This window comes from Triticum aestivum, chromosome 5A, assembly GCF_018294505.1.
Source record: "Triticum aestivum cultivar Chinese Spring chromosome 5A, IWGSC CS RefSeq v2.1, whole genome shotgun sequence".
Taxonomy (NCBI): Eukaryota; Viridiplantae; Streptophyta; class Magnoliopsida; order Poales; family Poaceae; genus Triticum; species Triticum aestivum.
In genome coordinates, this window is record NC_057806.1 from 310839033 (window position 1) to 310856516 (window position 17484).

Sequence of the window (17484 nt, forward strand, 5' to 3'; positions counted from 1 at the left end):
CAAAGAAGGGAACGGGAAGGGGGTAGGGGCATGGCCTGGTGGTCGACGACGCTAGCAGCGGCGTGCTCCGGCGAGGGACTTGGCCGGCGAGGAGGGATCAAGGAGCTCGGGCTCCTACCTCCTGGACGAGGGAAGGCTCGGGCGCGGTGTCTCCTGCTCGACTACTGCGGGCACAAGAACAAGGAGGCGAGGTAGGAGGGCGGCGGTGGACTTGTAGGTGAGGAGGGACTCCGGTGGCGTCGGGGCTCCAGGTTCATTGCTGTGACGGGACGGAGGAAGCCGGCGGCGGCTGCTGCTTGCGACACGACATCCACGGCTGCTCCAGCTGCAAGAAGGGAACGAGGGAGAGGCGTCGTGAGAGAGAGAGCTAGGGGAGGAGACAGGTGAAAGAAAAGGGGAAAGGAGAAGGCACAGCCTGGCCGTGGTCTTGCCAGCGGCGTTCGGGCCTTCGATGGTGACGGAACCGAGGCGAGGTAGGAGGCATCAGCTCTGGTGGCTGCTGCAAGCGACGGGGTGCTCAGGGAAAAACCACAAGAGGAGGCGGGTGAGCTTGGCTCCATGGAGGTGTTCGAAGCAGAGGATCCAAGGGCACGATTTCGTTGGAGCTCAAGCGGCGCTCGGGGTTGGCTGCGTGTGCGGGGATGAGGAGGCTGCGGCTTGCTGGGAAATTAGGTGGCGCGGTAATCACGGGAGGTGGACGGAGGCTGCAGTTGGAGGGGGATCCGAGAAGGACGGTGGCCTAGATAAGATCTGGTTGACTAGTGGATGAAAACGAGGAGGATGCGGGATGGATCCCGATGGAGATGCTGCTGGTGGCGGCGCGAGGGAAAAGAGGGAGGTTGGATGGGACTGATCCTAGGACTATGGTTTGGACGAAGATATACATCGTGTGGATTAGATTAGGGGCTACATCGTCCCTCCAATCGCAATTGGACGGTCGAGAATTAAATAGGTAGGGAGCCCAAATAAGAAAACGGAGATGTTTTATAGATGTTTGGGGATGAACCGAATCCAACGGTGACGACTGCCCGGGTCGGGTCCGGGATAGCTTTCGGACACACGCGTGAGGAGGGCCGCGGGCTGATGAGAGAGGTTAGATTGGGCCTGGCGGTAGGTTGTGGACTGTGTAGACGGTCTAGGGGGGAAAGAGAGGGAAAGCCCGGCAACAGTTTTTGGAGACCGAAAACGTCCGACGATTTGACCGACTATATGCCTCTATAAGTTTAACGGTTGGGCTATCAAATGAGCTCCGAATGCGATGAAACTTGGCAGGCGGTCTACCTACACTATAATGAGACCGGACGACAACTTTCAACCCATTCCGAGAACATTTTTCAGCCACTTATAAACTAATATTTCGGAGGTGCCGCGGGCGCGTGCTAGTGTGTCTTGGCTCAGAACAGGCAACGGAAAGAACTAAGAGACCCGAACAGATGCAAATTTTGAAAACATGATGATGCAATGCACATGATGACATGGCAAGATGCAACACACAAGCGAATGACATGGCAATTATGGCGCATAACTGGAAGACACCTGGCGCAACGGTCTCGGGGCGTCACAACACCCCACCACTACAAGAGGATCTCGTCCCGAGATCTAGGATGGCATCGGAGGGAACCGGAAGAGGAATAGAAGAGGTAAAACTAAGTTGCTTCTTTGACAAACGAGTGAAGCCACGAACCTTGAGAGGTTGAACAAATTTAAAGAAAGAATACAACGAAGATGAACAAAGTTGAAAACACTCCGTTAGAAAAGAGGAACAAGGAACATTACGGGAACGTTGTGGGTTGAAAGACATAAGAAAGGGTTACAATGGACAAGAAGTGCATGCAAGCACTCCGGTTGAAACGAGATGTAGAAGGAATGATAAAGATCAATTTCGACAACACTCCAGTTGGAAAAGGAACGCATAGAATATGAACTTGGCAAAATGAAAGCACTTGGATGAGCCTCCGGTTAGAAGAGGAATGATAGACACAACACTCCGGTTAAAACAAGATAGAGAAGGAATAAGAATGATATAATTTGGACAGCACTCCGACTGTAAATGGAAGGAATTGAACATGAACTTGACAAGATGAGAGGATACTTGAAAAGAGGACACGACACTCCGGTTGAATGGATAAGCACGAAAAGAACATGGTCCTCACAATCCGTGATGATGAGTGAAGAGAGCAACATCACAATGCCTCCGGAGGAAAGAATAGAAGATAGCTCATTGGAATAAAAGAATGTAGAAGAAAATGCCAACTTCTGCTACAAATGAGCTTAGAGAGCACCCTTCTAAGAAGGTTATAACGGAATTGTTGGAAAACCAACAATGAAACAAATAAGCTTATAGTGGGCTTATGAAAAGCATCTCAAAATTGAGGCGAAATTTTGCCACTAACGGAAACAATAGGGATTGATATGAACAAGGAGACGAGAAACTTATTTCACCGGGAGGATAAGGAATACTTGGATCATTGATGGACACCACAATTAGCAACATTCCTTAGGGAAAGGCTTTAGGTGAAATATAGCCAAGATAACTCCAATGAAGAGATTGATGGATTGAGAAGAGCTCATGCTCGAAGAAATAGATGGGTTTAATTACCTCATTCTTGACAACTCTTGAATCATGACACATGAAAGAAATTGTCAAGAATGACATAACACCACCTCAAAAGATAAGGTAGAAAGAATTGCCTTTGGGATGCAAGATGAAGAATGCTTGACCTCCTTGAAACAAAACATGTGTTGAGCACCATGTTTATCTTTGAGTATAGCTTGGCGGACCATAACTTCGAGAGAAATCTTAAAGAACAATTGGAGAATGAAAGGAATCCTTGACGAACTACCATGTAGAGCCTCCATGACGAACTCCGGTAATAAAAGGATAACGAAAAGAAAAAGAAGTTGAAAACACTAGGTGAAGACTTGCAATGATTTAGATGGAGCTTTGCAACAAGATAATGTGGAAAACTTGGAACTCCGGAAAAGAAAGATGACTCACTTGAACCGAGAATTTACTCATCGTGCACAAACTCTGGAAGAATGAATCAATCACTTGGATGAAGCAAGAATAAGAATTATGTTATGCGTATCCTTCACCAATTTAAATTGATGACAAGCAACGGATTTGGCACACTACTTATTCTCGTAGAAAGGATTAAGATAGATATAGCATAAAGTTGAGAAGGTCTTCAACGAACCACTGGTAGGATTTAGAAAGAATGAATGAATTGATATTATAACCAAGGAAGAGAACTCTTGAACGAACCACTGTAAGAATTGAAAATGAATGAAGAAAAAAATAAAGAAACACCGAAAAGAATTATAAAAAGAATGAAGATACTTGAGATAATATAAATACATGAGACCGAATAGATCACGAGCTGACTAGAGGGTACTTGAATGATGCACCAGAAGAATTCGAGAATGAGAGCTGAATGCTGGAATGAATAATTCTGAGAAGATGGGCTCCGGAGAATCAAATTGAAAAGACTCCTGAAATGCTCCGGATGGATGAAAAGAATTCTCAAAATCAAAAACAATTATGAGAGGATGGCATCAAGCTAGAATCATGAATCTTTGAGAGAACGGATAAGATTTGGAGGAAAAGTCTTCTTTGGTCTTCAAAAACCGAGAATGACGACGAGAAACACCATCAAGAATTGTTGACACACTCCGGAATGATTAAAAGAGGAAAGGTTGAGCCAAAGATGAAAGTAATTTGAAAGATCTTGGAGAAAGACATAAGACTGATGATAATTCATTCTTACGTCAACTTTGAAAAAAATTGAGAGTAACTCCGGAAAAAAATTAGAAGAGTGAGCTAAGATCCTGGGAAAAGACCTGTGGGTTAGGGCCCACTCAAAAGATACACCTTTGGAATGATTTTGAAGAGAGATCGCACCGGTTGAATTAAATGACTCAAAAGAGATAACAACCTCGAGACAGCTTGGACAGATTAGGAATGGAAACGCGAATCTTCTGAGATATCTTCAGCACTCCGGAACAAATGAATAGCGAGAGGTGAATAAATAAGAGAGTCTTCGATAAGAACTTCCAACATGGAAAGCATGTGAACCAATGAAAAAGATATGATCAACACCGAAAGCTTGAATTTAGTTCACCGAAGAAGAAAAGAGGATGAAGAAGGAAAGAATGATGAACTTGAAGCTTCTGAGCATCTCCACGAGAAATCACCGGTTAAGAACATTGAAGGAAAGGAAAGAAGAAAGTTCACATGAATAAAATGGATACTTGATTAAGATATCTGAGTCCTCGAAGAAAAAGGTTGGGAGGGCGGGAAAAATAAAGACAACTTGGACAGATGGAAAGGATACCATTGAAAAAACTTAGAGTTGATCTTGCGGATGTTGAGAATGATCAGATCCACTTGAAAGAAGCACGTCGGTTGAAAAGGATTGGCATGACCATCTCGATGATCAAAAAGGATTAGCACTCCCATAGAAATATGAGAACACCATCTAGGAAAAGGTATGGATTCAACACTTGACATTGAAGCAACTTGAATACCACAACTCAAAACAAAACAAAGGATTTGGGTTGCAGAATAAGCCTGAACAAACATATGATAGAGATTTCGTCTGAAGTTTTCATGGTGGGGCCCACACGGGCTCGATCGTACAGCACCATCATGTACAAGGCAGTGCACATGACATACGAAGCATCCCCGAGTCAGCATAGCCAAGGATTCTTTAAGACAAAATGAGACCACTATAAAACCAACCATGGATAGGCGGACCACTAGACGTCGAACCCCAATCTCATATCATGCATTGTTTGGAAACATATTCTAGGAGCTACTTGAATTCCCACCTATAATGTCCCGAAACTTTCTGGTTATGCAATCAGGTGTTGGGGATACAGGGGAAGCATAATATCTCACGAAACTAACAATTCCTACATCCAGCTGTATCCATCCTTGAACACATAACCAAGAAACCTTCAGAAATCATGTACCTCAACCTTCAAAAAGCATCTGTTATATGAGTTATGGCAATACTCCCGAACTCCCGCCCCAGTACTGGGCGGCGTTGAGGTTATCTCACCAACAACTGCATAAAAGAGATTTTCGATGTCGGCGAACTCAGGTATTCCAGAACTGCAACGATAAAATTGTGACGACAACACCTCAGAGCTCAACTCCCCGGGACATTGCCACAACCCCTAAATGTTAGGAGGCACCAAGAACAATGTTCTCGTCACAAGACTATTGTAACGATTCCAAGATACCCGCGTGATCCTAATTTTTTTAGTGAAATTTGAGGAGAGGAAAGACAAAACTTCTACGTCAGGAGGCCTCACCAGAGCGACGAAGGGACTAAGGAGTAAAAAGAATCCTACTCTCCGATATATATAATCCTAAGACTCAAAACATTTTGTTCTAGACTCAACAACGTCAGCGATTCGATCAAGCAGGGGGATCCTAAGTCGCGGATGGCTCTAATTACCAACTTGTAACACCCATGATGCGGCTATATCTCCCACGTGTCGAGGCACGACTTAGAGGCATAATCGCATGGTGGTTTAGTCACAAGTGGGATAATCTTCACACAATCCCATGTACTGAATAAGAAAGGATAAAGAGTTGGCTTACAATCGCCACTTCACACAATTAACAAGTTAAACATACATCAACCAGAGTACAATCAAGGTCCGACTACGGAACCAAAATAAAAGAAGACAACCGCAAATGCTAGATCCCCGATCGTCCCAACTAGGAACCACTACTGATCAACCGGAAAGGACACAAAAACAACGATCAAGATCTTCATCGAGCTCCCACTTGAGCTGGGTTGTCACCTGCACTGGTATCATCGACACCTGCAACTGTTTGGAAATATCTGTGAGTCACGAGGACTCAACAATCTCACACCCGTGAGATCAAGACTATTTAAGCTTCTGGGTAGGGTAAGGTAAAGAGGTGGAGTTGCAGCAAGCACTAAGCATATATGGTGGCTAACATACGCAAATAAGAGCAAGAAGAGAAGCAATGCAACGGTCGAGAAGCTAGAAGTGATCAAGAAGTGATCCTGAAACTACTTATGTTCAAGCATAACACAAGACCGTGTTCACTTCCCGGACTCCCCCGAGAAGAGACCATCACGGCTACACACGCGGTTGATGTATTTTAATTAAGTCAAGTGTCAAGTTCTCTACAACCAGACATTAACAAATTCCCATCTGCCACATAACCGCGGGCACGGCTCTCGAAAGTTTATACCCTGCAGGGGTGTCCCAACTTAGCCCATCACAAGCTCTCACGATCAGCGAAGGATATTCCTTCTCCCGGGAAGACCCGATCAGTCTCGGAATCCCGGTTACAAGACATTTCGACAATGGTAAAACAAGACCAGCAAAGCCGCCCGATGTGCCGAACAACCCCGATAGGAGCTGCACATATCTCGTTCTCAGGGCACACCGGATAGGTCAAGCTATGAGTAAAACCAGCCCTCAAGTTGCCCCGAGGTGGCCCCGCAGGCTGCCCGGTTCGGACCAACACTTAGAGAAGCACTGGCCCGGGGGGGGGTTAAAATAAAGATGACCCTCGGGCTTCAAAAACCCAAGGGAAAAAGGCTTAGGTTGGTAGGCAAATGTAAAACCAAGGTTGGGCCTTGCTGGAGGAGTTTTATTCAAAGCGAACTGTCAAGGGGTTCCCATAACACCCAGCCGCGTAAGGAATGCAAAATCAAGGAACATAACACCGGTATGACGGAAACTAGGGTGGCAAGAGGGGAACAAAACACCAGGCATAATGCCGAGCCTTCCACCCTTTACCAAGTATATAGATGCATTAATTAAAAAATAAGAGATATTGTGATATCCCAACATATCCATGTTCCAACATGGAACAAACTTCAGCTTCACCTGCAACTAGCAACGCTATAAGAGGGGCTGAGCAAAAGCGGTAACATAGCCAAACAACGGTTTGCTAGGAAGGTGGGTTAGAGGCTTGACATGGCAATATGGGAGGCATGATATAACAAGTGGTAGGTAACGCGACGTAGAGATAGAGCGAACAACTAGCAAGCAAAGATAGAAGTGATTTCGAGGGTATGGTCATCTTGCCTGAAATCCCGCAAGGAGGGAGAACGAGTCCATGAAGAAGACAAACAGACGTAGTCGAACGGATCCTCACAAACGCAACATTATCGGAACTACCAAGAAGAAGCAACACCAGAAAGAAGCAAACAACATGGTGAACAACCATCACATAAACATGGCATGATGCACAATCAAGTATGATGCATGTCCGGTTTAAAGAGGCATGGCATGGCAAAGTGCAACAAACAAAACTACAAATTAGGTGGAGCTCAATATGCAACGAGTTGCATATTGACTAAATACCACATGACTTATTTAGTTCTCTCTCAGTTATGTACCCAACAATATTAAATGTTGTTAACATGGCAAGAGGTGAAGCATAATAAAACTACCTATCTAGGCAAGTTTAAATGAGGTCGGAACAACAAACAACAATTCCGGAAAAATCCTCATGAGCATATTTTAGATTTGGTACTGTTCTGTCCTATACATAATTTTAGAGTTATTAAACATGCAAGAAGAGTGCACCATGTTAAACTAGGCATTTTTCTACCCCATTTACATATAAAGTTTATTAAATTCGAAGCTATGGTTAATTAGTTATGAAATAAATCATTTTAACATGTCATTTGAGCAAATGTTATCAAACAACATTTTAAACATTTTAAACATGTATGAAAGTGGCATATTATGAAACTAGATGAAATTCTCAGAATTTTTCATATATAAGTCATTTAAATCCGATGCACGGTTTGTGAATTATTAAATGCATGAACAACAGGGGCAATCTGTAAATATGTAGTTTTCTGAACAAATAGGAAAAACGCAGCATGCACGAAAAAACATATGCGGCTGGATCTGCTGGGCACTGGGCTTCCACACTATGAGCCAAGGTCCAGTCGATGGAGAAGAGGCAGCTAGGCTGGCAGATCTGGGCCGGCTCGCTGGAGCGGTGCGGCTGGGCCTCGCAAGCGGGCGCGCTCCTCTGGTGCTTGACTTGGCGGCAAGGTGGCTGAAGGGGTCAATAGGGCATGCGGGCACTGCTCCTAGTGGCGCGGTGACCTGGAGGTAGTGATGCATGGCCTCGTGGGATCTGGCGGAGAGGACGACGAATGGAGGAGGTTGGCGGCGGGAGCTACAAAGCCATGGCGCAGGGGTGCTCCTGTGGACAGAGAAAGAGAGAACAGAGAGAGGTGTGAGGCGATGGAAGAGAGGGTCTGAGCAAAGAAGGGAACATGGAAGGGAGTAGGGGCATGGCCTGGTGGTCGACGACGCTAGCGACGGTGTGCTCCGGCACGGGACTTGGCCGGCGAGGAGGGATCGAGGTGCTCGGGCTCCTACCTCCTGGATGAGGGAAGGCTCGGGCGCGGTGTCTCCTGCTCGACTGCTACGGGCACAGGAACAAGGAGGCGAGGTAGGAGGGTGGCGGTGGACTTGTAGGTGAGGAGGGACTCCGGCGGCGTCGGGGCTCCAGGTTCAGTGCTGGGACGGGACGGAGGAAGCCGGCGGCGGCTGCTACTTGCGACACGGCGTCCACGGCTGCTCCTGCTGCAAGAAGAGAACGAGGGAGAGACGTCGTGAGAGAGAGCTAGGGAGGAGACAGGTGAAAGAAAAGGGGAAAGTAGAAGGCATAGCCTGGCCGTGGTCTTGCCAGCAGCGTTCGGGCCTTCGATGGTGGAGGAACCGAGGCGAGGTAGGAGGCAGTAGCTGTGGTGGCTGCTGCTGACGATGGGGTGCTCAGGGAAAAACCACAAGAGGAGGTGGGTGAGCTTGGATCCATGGAGGTGTTTGAAGCAAAGGATCCAAGGGCACGATTTCATTGGAGCTCGAGCGGCGCTCGGGGTTGGCTGCGTGCGCGGGAATGAGGAGGCTGTGGCTTGCTGGGAAATTGGGTGGCGCGGTAATCATGGGAGGTCGACGGAGGCTACGGTTGGAGGGGGGATCCGAGAAGGACGATGGCCTGGACCAGATCTGGTTGACTAGTGGCTGAAAACAAGGAGGATGCGGGATGGATCCCGATGGAGATGCTGCTGGCGGCAGCACGAGGGAAAAGAGGGAGGTTGGATGGGACTGATCCTAGGACTAGGGTTTGGACGAAGATATACATCGCATGGATTAGATTAGGGGCTACCTCGTCCCTCCGATCGCAATTGGACGGTCGAGAACTAAATAGGTAGGGAGCCCAAATAAGAAAACTGAGATGTTTTATAGATGTTTGGGGATGAACCGAATCCAATAGTGACGACTACTCGGGTCGGTCCGGGACAGCTTTTGGACACACGCGCGAGGAGGGCCGTGGGCTGACGAGAGAGGTTATATTGGGCCTGGCGGTAGGTAGTGGACTGTGTAGACGGTCTAGGGAGGAAAGAGAGGGAAAGCTCAGCAATCGTTTTCGGAGACCGAAAACGTCCGACGATTTGACCGACTATATGCCACTATAAGTTTAACAGTTGGGCTATCAAACGAGCTCCGAATACAATGAAACTTGGCAAGCGGTCTACCTACACTATAATAAGACCGCACGCCAACTTTCAACCCATTCAGAGAACATTTTTCGGCCACTTATAAAATAATATTTCGGAGGTGCCGCGGGCGCGTGCAAGTGTGTCTTGGCTCAGAATGGACAACGGAAAGAACAGAGAGACCTGGACGGATGCAAGTTTTGAAAACATGATGATGCAATGCACATGATGACAAGGCAAGATGCAACACGCAAGCGAATGACATGGCAATGACGGCGCATAACTGGAAGACACCTGGCGCAACGGTCTTGGGGCATCACATAAAGGCCCACGAGATTTCGCCGACCATAATGGGTCGGCCCAGCTAAAGGCCGACGAGATTTCGTCGACCATAATGGTCCGGCCCAGCTAAAGGCCAACAAGATTTTGAGGACACTAATGGCCCGGCCCGGTAGCAGACTGCCATGTTTGGGACAAATGCCAGCCCATAATTGATCCGGTCCATTAACAGCCTGCCACGTTCTGGGCCCAATAAAGGCCCATATGAGATCCGACCCGTTAAAAGCCTACCAAGTTCTGGGCCAAATTATGGCCTAGATCAGATACGACCCTTTAAGAGGCTTTGGGCTAAATTATGGCCCATATCAGATTCGGCCCGTCAACTGGACGCTATGCTTTTGGGCCCACTTGCTAAAGGCCCATTTAGTAATTCAACATGATATTAGTTTTGGCCTGTTAAAGGCTTGTTTAACATTTCGGCCCTATATTTATTTCGGCCTGTTAAAAGCCTGTCATATAGTTGGGCCTAACGACGTCCCGGTTTGCATCCGGCCTGCTCACCACCGATAATCTGATTGGGCCAAACAAGGACCGAGACAATTTTGGCCTGTTAACGGCCCGTGATGTGATTGGCACAATCATGGTCTGGGGTCTATTTCGGCCTGCTGCCGGCTCGTGAGCTGTTCGGCACGTTTCAGGCCCAACCTACTTTTCAGCCTCCTAAAAGCCCATTGAGTTTTCTTGCGGAAAATAGGGTCGGCGGTTTACTCGGCCTATTAGAGGCCCAAATCTACTATTGGGCCGGTTTACATTTAGCCCTGTTAACGGACCGATTATGTAGTGATTTGCATGACAGCCCGATTATGTACCATAATTTTATGGTTTGGCCGGTTTACTGCGAAGACGGGATATACATACAGTAAAATAAGTGCAACATCGTGAACAAGAAAAAACCTAGACTATACAATAAAGAAATTACAACATATTACATCCATTGGGCATCAAAGTTTGCCACTATGATAATAAAGCACAAGTAGACAACACATTACATACACTGTGCATCAAAGATCGCCACCAGTGCAAATAATCACGCCGACAAAATAATATACAAAACCGACAACACTTCAATAGAGTTCAATAAAGGTTAGCCCTGCTTGGGAGCTGCACCGCAAGCAGCTGAGCAAGTTGATGAAACTGCGCTTGTTTGAAACTTATATCCTCCTCACTCTAAAAGATAAACAAGCAGACAGATGACAGGTTTTGCACATATAAGTATCAGTGCTGACAATTCATCACATTTCTTACTGACGAATAAAGTGATACAGTTTAAAATAGCATTAACACAATATGGTATTGTTCAGGTTAAGACATGGCAGGAAATGACATTGTGAAAGAGTTGGCAACTTCATGATACCACTGGATTACAGATCAAGAACTCATAAGTATCAATGGTTAGTGTGCTGTCAATTTATCCCATTTCAGATTGGCAAATAAAGAGACGGTTTAAATAATAGTAGAATGATATGACATTGTTCATAGTTAAGACATTGCAGAATATGACATTGTGTTGTAGTGGGTAGGTTCACCACACCACTGAATTACAGATCAAGAGCAGAAGCATACATGTAGTGCAAAAGAAGATCACTTGCTCTGTATAGTTTAATTTACATGGTATGAAGAAGGAACTTGGTTGTACAACTGAAAACTTAAATTGAGAAGGACAAACTTTTGTTTATGAGCTACATAATAAACTTTAAACATGCAATTTGATGCAAACACCAAAAATAAACAGTTGTTGTAGTCATGCCTAACCAAATATACACAACAAAGTTTGAAGGCTTGAGAAGGACAAACTTACATTATTGGTGAAGACACGCTCTATAAAGCCCTTGTCCATGCTGATGGGGGGTGGGGGCGTAATTCAAGAAGTTTACCACATAATCTTCTTCATAAGCATTGCCTTTATTCTACATTTTGTTAAGAGTAAACATAGATGTGATAATATAAGAAAAAATGGAGAATATTTAAGATAAGATGAAGAGTGATGCTACATGACCAAGTAGCTATAAATGTAAGTATAGAGATACAAGCAAAAGGTATAGCCAAGAGCAATGCAGAGCTAAACTTCTTCAGGACCATCGGTGTTATCCAACCTTATGGTAAGGGTAAATATAGATCTGATGCATAGAAAATGGAGGGCAAAGGAAAATAAGCTGTAGAGTGATGGTACATGAACAACTACCTATCAATATAAGTACACTGATAAAGAACAACATGTACTTACAAGAACAATGCATAGCTAAAAAAATTCATTGGCATTGGATATATTCTACACTAATTCATAAAGATTAGATAATTTGGAGCGAACAATTGATAAGCAAGCTATCATGCATACTGTTGTCACATAATGAACCAGGTATGAATGCAAGCACAGTGATAGAGGACAACACGTACTAACAAGAGCAAAGGAGCGGGCGGCATATTTGCGATATCATGTCGTTCTTTTCAAACCGGATGTCAGGACCCCGATCCTAAGTCACACCAATCTAGCATGTAACACATCATATCACTTTGCGGCCTCGCGCACGGTATTCCCACGGGTGCCACCTTACCTGGCCCGGGACCATTTGCGCCTTTTGGCTCACGTATATGATAGTGTCACTAGCATCCATATGACAGAGAACCCAGACCGACATGACTAGTTGTAAACCCAAAGTGGCACTAACTTACAGGGACAGACATACATGACCCAACAACGAACGTGTCGGTCATCAATGTATGAACCCAAGTCATAGCAAGCTACAAGGACTTAAAGGAACAACGCGTGACATTTCCCCGAAGGGACAAACACATGAACGAAGAAGGACACATGCCGGCTAGCCTAAGTGTTCCGGAGCAGTAACAAGCTACCATGGCTCAGTGGAAGCACTACGAGACATTTCCCGGTAAGACAGGCTACCAAGAATAAACAACTAGGTTGTCGGATCCCACACATACCAAGCATTTCAAAATTATACACACAATATGCTCGATATGTGAAAATACAACATGGCATCACAACAAAACTCTACGACTCAAATATTTATTCGTTAGGCTCCGAGGATCCTGATATTACAAACATGGGTCTGATGACCCAGCATTCAAGTCATACAAGCAATAAGCACATGCGGAAGCTTAACCTATCTGAGTACAGACAACTACAAATGAAAAACACTGAGAAGCCTGACTATCTACAAGACCCTGCCAAGGGCACAAGATCGTAGCTGAGGTAACAAGCTAAACATCAAAGTCCACACGGAACTACTAGCGAGACTGAAGTCTCCCTGCAAAACATAAATTAAGAAAACGCGAGTACAAATCTACCCAGCAAGACTTACATCAGAACTATCTACATATGCATCAGTATCAACAAAGGGGGTGGTGGAGTTTAACAGCAGCAAGCCAGCTTTGACTCGGTGGCTATCCTGAACTACGACTGCAAGTAACTCTTTTGAGGTGGCGCACACGAGTCCACATATTCACCATACCAATACACCACTATGGATCCGCTCCTGTCTCCCTACGAGAACGCCATCCATAGCACTCACGCTTATCTTGCGCATTTTAGAGTATCCACTTTCACTTGTCTATGAACTGTACAGGCAACCCAGAAGTCCTTTACCATGGACGCGGCTATTCGAATAGATGATGTTAATCCTACAGGGGTGTACTTCTTCACACACGCTCTCGCCACTTACCACCATGTACACGTCGTGTATCTCGACAACCTTCAAGCCTGGCGAGGGAGTTGGCCACGACCTGACTAACCACACAAGTCTCTAGTCCAGGTTTATCGCCTATTCGGGTTCCATCCGCAAGGAAATCCGGCCGGGGTGTCGCTCACGGCCCCAAACAATGTGTACAGTGTTCGCAAGCCCACCAAATGGGTGACGCTTGGTATACCCGACCACGGTGCCTAGTCTGTCCCAAGCCCACCTGTACCGGGTGCCACTTGGTAGACTACTAACACTACCTACAAACACTAGAAACTAGTTGCAACTCCTGGACAGAGATCAGGTTGATTAATAAGTCGAGAGGGGCACTTAAGCATTCCAATGCGTGGTAGTAACTGTTCATGGATCACAAACACAGAACTCAGTTCCTGAGGACGGTTTCAATGAGACAACCCACCATGTACTCCTACATGGCCTCTCACCGCTACCTTTACCAAATCGTGTTCACACACTTAGCTCTCAACGGTAAGACATGTTCACCACATTCCAATTCATCCCCGATGAATCAGACCTGACTCAACTCTAAGCAGTAGCAGGCATGACAACAAGCATGAATGAGTAGGCACATCAGGGCTCAAACAACTCCTACTCATGCTAGTGGGTTTCATCTATTTACTGTGGCAATGACAGGTCATGCAAAGGAAAGGGGTTCAACTACCACATCATGTAATAATTGAATCGTTGTTGTCCTAATGCAGTAAAAGAGAGCAAGAGCAAGAGAGTGGGATTGTATCGGAATGAACAAGGGGGTTTTGCTTGCCTGGCACTTCTGAAGATAATATAGTTCTTCATCGGTGTCATCGAACTCATCGTCGGAACCACGTCTACTGAGGGGGAACAAACACCAGCAACAGAGAAAGAACACAATCAATGCAATACAACAATATGATGCATGATAATGACATGGCAATTTGCTGTGATTTGAGCTAATGCAACTAGCAATGATTTAAATGAAGTTGGTTTGAACCAAAGGTTCAAATTCAAACTCCGTATGTGATTATTTAAATGCCAACATTTGATTTGACCTGATCAGCAAGCATAAGTTGCTCAAACATTCATGCAAATAGCATAAATGGATAGATTGGATTTTTCTGATAATTTTTCATATATAAATTTTTTCATTCTGAGCTACGGTTGAATTTCTATGATTTTTGGAAGTTTTGAACATTTTCTGAACTATATAAACCATTTAAGATTTATTTAAATTCCAGAAAGAATTACTGCGTCAGCATGACGTCACAGTGATGTCAGTGGTCAACAGGGCCGGTCCAGGTCAAACCTGACCAGTGGGACCCATTGGTCAGTGTCACAGTGCTGGTTAGGGTCGCCGACATGTGGGCCAAGTCAATGGCCATGTCAGCACGGTCAGAACTGACGCGTGGGGCCACTGCGATTAGTTGAACCTAAACAGGAACTAAACCATGGTTAACTAGGCAGCCGGGCCCGGCTGTCAGTGTCACTGGGGTTAATTAGCGGGGCTGTTAGCGGCTAATGACGTTGCCACGTCAGCTCGCCGAAGTTGAATGCCGGCGAGCACACAAACGCGACGAAGTCGCTCAGGAATGCGCTACGGCCGGTGGTTTGGCGCGCTGAGGGCGCCAGGGCATAGCCCTTGCTCGCCCGCCTCAAGCAGCGGTGGAGTTGGTCATGGCGGTCACCGGAATCGACGCCGGCGACGAGCCGAGCGGCGGCCGGAGCTACGGGCGCGCTCGGGTTGGAGCTTGGGGGCATGTGGGGAGAAGCTGGTGAAGGCAATATGCCCTAGAGGCAATAATAAAGTTATTCTTTATTTCCTTATTTCAGGATAACTGTTTATTATTCATGCTACAATTGTATTAACCGGAAACATGCTACATGTGTGAATACATAGACAAACAAAGTGTCACTAGTATGCCTCTACTTGACTAGCTCGTTAATCAAAGATGGTTATGTTTCCTGGCCATAGACATGAGTTGTCATTTGATTAATGGGATCACATCATTAGGAGAATGATGTGGTTGACTTGACCCATTCCATTAGCTTAGCACTTGATCGTTTAGTATGTTGCTTTTGCTTTCTTCATGACTTATACATGCTCATATGACTATGAGATTACGCAACTCCCGTTTACCGGAGGAACACTTTGTGTGCTACCAAACGTCACAACGTAACTGGGTGATTATAAAGGTGCTCTACAGGTGTCTCCGAAGGTACTTGTTGGGTTGGCATATTTCGAGATTAGGATTTGTCACTCCGATTGGCGGAGAGGTATCTCTGGGCCCACTCGGTAATGCACATCACTATAAGCCTTGCAAGCATTGTGACTAATGAGTTAGTTGCGGGATGATGTATTATGGAACGAGTAAAGAGACTTGCCGGTAACGAGATTGAACTAGGTATTGAGATACAGACGATCGAATCTCGGGCAAGTAACATACCGATGACAAAGGGAACAACGTATGTTGTTATGCGGTTTGACCGATAAAGGTCTTCATAGAATATGTAGGAGCCAATATGAGCATCCAGGTTCCGCTATTGGTTATTGACCGGAGACGTGTCTCGGTCATGTCTACATAGTTCTCGAACCCGTAGGGTCCGCACGCTTAACGTTCGGTGACGATTTGTATTATGAGTTTATGTGTTTTGATGTACCGAAGGTAGTTCGGAGTCCCGAATATGATCATGGACATAATGAGGAGTCTCAAAATGGTCGAGACATAAAGATCGATATATTGGACAACTATGTTCGGACACCAGAATAGTTTCGGGGTGTTTCAGACATATACCGGAGTACCGGGGGGTTACCGGAACCCCTGGGGAGTTTAATGGGCCAAGATGGGCCTTAGTGGAGAAGAGGAGGGGCGGCTAGGGTAGGCCGCGCGCCCCTCCCCCTCTAGTCCGAATTGGACAAGGAGGGGGGCCCCCTTTCCTTCCTCTCTCTCTCCTTCCCTTCCTCCCCCCTCCTACTCCAACTAGGAAAAGAGTGGGAGTAGGACTCCTCCCTGGCGCGCTCTCCCCTGGCCGGTCGCCTCCTCCCCTAGTCCTTTATATACGGGGGCAGGGGGCACATCTAGACACAACAATTGATCTCTGGATATCTTAGCCGTGTGCGGTGCCCCCTCCACCATATTCCACCTTGATTATATCGTAGCGGTGCTTAGGCGAAGCCCTGCATCGGTAACAACTTCATCACCGTCACCATGCCGTCGTGCTGACGGAACTCTTCCATGAAGCTCTGCTGGATCGGAGTTCGCGGGACGTCATCGAGCTGAATGTGTGCTGAACTCAGAGGTGCCGTACGTTCGGTACTTGGATCGGTCGGACCCTGAAGATGTACGACTACATCATCCGCATTGTGCTAACGCTTCCGCTTTTTGTCTACGAGGGTATGTAGACAACACACTCCCCTCTCGTTGGTATGCATCACCATGATCCTGCGTGTGCGTAGGAAAATTTTGAAATTACTACGTTCCCCAACAGTGGCATCAGAGCCAGGTTTGTGAGTAGATGTTATATGCACGAGTAGAACACAAGTGAGTTGTGGACGATACAAGTCATCCTGCTTACCAGCATGTCACACTTTGGTTCGGCGGTATTGTTGGATGAAGCGGCCCGGACCGACATTACGCGTACGCTTACGCGAGACTGGTTTTACCGCCGTGCTTTGCACACATGTGACTAGCGAGTGTCAGTTTCTCCAACTTTAATTGAATCGAGTGTGGCTACGCCCGGTCCTTGAGAAGGATAAAACAACACTAACTTGACGAACTATCATTGTGGTTTTGATGCGTAGGTAAGAACGGTTCTTGCTTAGCCCGTAGCAGCCACGTAAAACTTGCAACAACAAAGTAGAGGACGTCTAACTTGTTTTTGTAGGGCATGTTGTGATGTGATATAGTTGAGACGTGATGAAATATAAATTGTTGTATGAG